This window comes from Spinacia oleracea, chromosome 1 (genome assembly GCF_020520425.1).
Source record: "Spinacia oleracea cultivar Varoflay chromosome 1, BTI_SOV_V1, whole genome shotgun sequence".
Taxonomy (NCBI): domain Eukaryota; kingdom Viridiplantae; phylum Streptophyta; class Magnoliopsida; order Caryophyllales; family Amaranthaceae; genus Spinacia; species Spinacia oleracea.
This window is the reverse complement of record NC_079487.1, coordinates 69,557,249-69,561,820: the sequence shown is the minus strand read 5'-3', so window position 1 is coordinate 69,561,820 and position 4,572 is coordinate 69,557,249. Positions and strand designations below refer to the sequence as shown.

At 34.4% G+C, this 4,572-nt stretch overlaps 1 long non-coding RNA gene across 1 annotated transcript; it reads right to left on the bottom strand.

Moving 5' to 3' along the window:
* Window positions 1–236: 236 nt before the first annotated feature.
* LOC130465933 (uncharacterized) lies at window positions 237–2,436 on the bottom strand. The gene is made up of 2 exons (XR_008925955.1): window positions 2,335–2,436; window positions 237–647 (listed from the first exon to the last, which is right to left on the bottom strand). It is a non-coding gene; the product is annotated as an uncharacterized lncRNA (long non-coding RNA).
* Window positions 2,437–4,572: the final 2,136 nt, after the last annotated feature.

Below are 4,572 nucleotides of genomic sequence, written 5' to 3'. Positions count from 1 at the left end.
CAAAATTCAAAATAGCTAAAATGCAGCCCACATCATACAAAATCAATAGATCAACATAAACTGATAGGAACTAAAGAAGCTACAAAACTATATGGCAGGCCTAAAATGAGCCATGTAGTCAGTCAATCACCTGTTAACATTTAGATGACTCAACTTCCTTTTCTCGCTCATAGCTTCCATGGTATCTCATAATCTTAACTAAAATACAACTAAATACATATTCTAATAGCATTGGCTATCAAGCAATTTCTTTCATTCTAACATTATGATATTGGAACAAAAAATAAAAGAAGTCCAACAACATATAATAGAAGTCCAAAATTTAAAAGAAGTCCAACAACATATAAAAGAAGTCCAACAACATTATGGTAATATTGTGCCAGTCCAACAACATATATCAAAAAGTAAAGTATCTAAATTTAGACCAGCCCAGTCTCCTGCAAAAGAATATATCTTCTTTGCAGTGTTCTTGCTGCTGTTAGTATTCATCTCACGGTATTGAGCAACAACAAAAACCATTACATCAAGCGATGAGTTGACAGGGAGTCGTATCACTGCTCTTCTCGAAGCTAATCGCCTCAACTTTTTTCAATTCCTAACATGATATTCTCTCAAAAAATATAATAGAATCATCCTTCAACTTCGACCTGCCAAAAAATCAACCAAATTCAAACAAAGATCGTTGAAAATTCTGAGGAAACCACCAATCAATATTCAATCACCAAAAAATTCAATCACCAATCAAATTCAATCACCAAAAAATCAAATTATGTACCCAACGACAGACAGAAAGAAGAGTAAATTGCGGTATTACCGTGGCAAAAAGTATACAATTTTGGGACTAAGGCTTTGTTGTTGTTGTACCGTGGCAAAAAGTATATAATTAGACTTCAGAACAAACTTGAGAGAGTCAAAAATCAAAATACCTATTCTCAATTTCTATAATTTGCTGATAGATCAAATAGGCTCATAAAGAGCATACTATACAAATATCAAATAGGCTCATAAAGAGCATACTATACAAATATCAATCAAGACAAACAAAGTGTAAAAAACTGAAAGGCATCAAGCTTAGAATCAGCTACCCATGGAAGAACAACAGTACATCAATAATAATGAAACTCATCATTTAACAATTGTCAGCAAATTACCATGCCTTTCATTATGCATTAAATTAAAAATGTACCACATTAAATCCTAATAGATATCCAAGTTACGATTTTTAAGGTCAAGATTGCTTACAACAATTCAACCTGGCATGTAAACCGACTTTTCATTGAACATGAATGTTTCTTAGCATTGAAAAACATGTTTAGTGTCTATAACTCAAGCAAGTACGCCACTTTTAAGGCTCTGACTACAATTGCAAGCAGGAGAACAAATCAAGCATACAAAACAACCCAAGGTAATACAAAGTAGGATCTAACCCACACATAAATTCAAAGCAAACACACAAAAATAACACTTCAATCTCCAAACTAACAACAACCCACTTGCTCAAATCAAACCATAACAGTCATCAGACACCAGAATCAACATAGACAATCCAAATAACAACCCAGATGCTCAAACCTAAATTAAAACCACCAATTTACCAGAAACCCTCATACAAAAAAAAAATAGCAATAAAATCAATCAAAACTTCACCAGGTTGAGATGGGGGTAGAGGTTTTGAGGGAAATTTCGCAACTTCTGTAGGAAAAAGGTAATGTAAATAAATTACAAATTGAACATTATCAGACGAAGGGATCGAGTACATAATTACATATATATGCCTAGTGTGATAATCGCGATTAGGAACTTGGGAGTCTCATTCATTTAACAAAGGGAAATCATATTGTCCAACAAATATAGCTTCACAGTTTAATTGACAGCAAAAATATGTTTTCTAGTCTAGCTTCATGCAATACTTTAAAACCAATTGAAACTACACACAAAAAAATATGGTGCTGCAAATTAATCAGGTGTTAACTGTCTTAAAATGGCCATACTCAAAGGGTATATCATTTCCCTAAAAACCCAGAATTATGGGTCCAATTCAAAATCCAAGAACAGATGAGAATAGTCAGCAGAGTGATCAACAAACCCAGCAAATCAGATTGACTAACAAACACATCATTAACATAAAAGGAGCAAAATTTAAAAAAATTGCCATATTGCCAGCTTCTAAAGAGGAAAAAAACTGGGGAATTTACTATAAATAACTAAACAAAATTGTGAAAGAAAAAAATAACAAACCCACGAAAAACAAATAGAAGATCAAAGAAACAAATATTATTAACAAAAAAGTTAATCAAAATTGGAGAATAGAAATGGGAGATTATTGAAAATTACCAACAGGAGAGGTGAGATAAGTTGAAAGTAAGCGATATAAGAAAGAAGAGATCCTTCTGCTTGCCATTTCAAATTATTGCCGGAATACTCGAGCTCGGTCGCTGCATCATTTCGCACCCAGTAATTTTGAGAGAAAACCAAATCAGGGCAAAATCAATTACGGAGTATAATTTAAATTTAGATGAATTATGAAAATTACCGACGGCACGAAGCTTGTGTTGAACGACCCATGACCTGACTGATTCCATGGTCAAAATCAATAGTCAATAAGATATCAATCAGGATTAGTCTTCCATCTTGGTGTGATTATCATAAAAACCCAAAAATGTAAGAAATTCAACAATTTATAGCACCAAAAATCTAAATAGACTGTGATTATGATAAAACAAACACAAAATTCCAAGAAAATAAAATAATTCAACACGAACAACATGCAGCGTTAATCTCGAACCAGTAAGCACAAATCAGTTAAGCATGAGTTAATTACTACTAAGTTATCAGTTAATTCAACGAAATTCAGAATAAATAGTATCGAAGTTGACGATCATATCGCCTCAATTCCCTTCTTCCCCTATCTTCAGTTGTTCGTAGACATCAAGCAATTGCTCAATCACCTTCACATATACGCTTTCATGAAGCAGCTAAGAAAATAGAAAAGGAAAAGAAAAACAGAGGAGCGTGCGTGAGTGTCTCTTACATACTACTCTTGTGAACTGAAACCTGTCATTCAATAAACAGATACGGAGTACTATGTAATTACCAGCCTACGACAGGTTGTACAGCGCTGACCAGCTGTACACCAACAGCCGCAAAGACAACAGAACGAACCAGCTTAGTGTCAGCATCATCCATGACAATTATGGCATTATTTCCAATCAATTGAAGCAACCATTTTCCAAATCTTTGAGACTGGACAATTCTTTCTGCAAAATATGGAAAAAATCTCAAAAGTTTAACTTTCCAATCATCAAAGTTTCACAAATTAATCACCAAAGTCAACATCTGTATAATATAATTACTCACTATATTAAACAATCCAATGAATAACAACAACAGAAGACTAAAACCCTTTTGAGTTTTTAGGTCAATTAAACTTCCGCACATCAAAAGCAACCATTTCAAGAGAAACTCAAATCAAGCAGTTTCCAGAAATTTCGTTCACAAACCAATTCAATTAAATTCCATATCACAAACCCAAAAGAAATGGACTTTCCACAAACATAATGTGATACAATGGCATCAAAAACCGTAATTAGTCATTAAAAACAACTTACGCAAGATTAAACCCCAAATCTTACAAATTTGAAATCGATCTTCAATCAATGGAGCTGGAACAAATTAAACCCCAAATATTACAAATTTGAAATCGAAATAATTAAGAAATGAAAGGAACCGAGTGATTTACCTGAGAGAGAAAGAGCGTGATATGGAACTCCATTTCTTCCCCAAATCATAAAAAATTGAAATCGAAAGAACTGAGAATTGAAAAAACAATTGGAAAAAAATATCAAATCCACAAAATATCCAGAATCAATTGGAAAAAAAATGAAAATTTGAACAAATTGTTGAAATCTAACCCGGATCTCCAGAAGATCAGATGCTGGTGGTGATGGCGACGGCGAGAGGCGGATGAGAGAGAGTCTGCGTTTGCGGTGAGAGAGACACGAAATATTTAGGGTTTAGAATGGAAAATGGGGTTTGGTGGAAGACGATTAGAGGAAGAAGATCCATGAGGGAGGAGAGAGAAAATGGGAGGAAGGAAGGAAGGAAGGTTAGGGCCATTAATCACGTTTTGGGCGTTAGAAACTTGAAGGGTCTGGTATACACGTTAAACAGGGAAGGGTGTTATTGTAAATTTATTGGGGGACACGAAAAGTTAATTTACTAAAAAGCCCTCAGGAGCTGGCTTATATAATAGAGATGCATATGCCTTTTGAGCCTTGTGTGAACTTTGTACAGGTTAATGCATGACCGTAGGGACTAGATAATTCAATCATGATATTTGCTTGCCTTGATTTGATCTTTGATTCATTTAGCTTGGGGGAGTTTGATACATTCATATTTTATAGAGTTTTTACACCCGTCCCGTATGCACTTTTGTTCTTAATTGAGCTCCTTGGAGCCATTTTTAGTTCTAATGCGTGTTGTGTAGTATGCATAGTTGAAGGACCACTTTTGGGTGGAAATTGGTCTTTTGAGACTCGTTTCTCTTATTCCTGGATGACTAAACGGATGCCG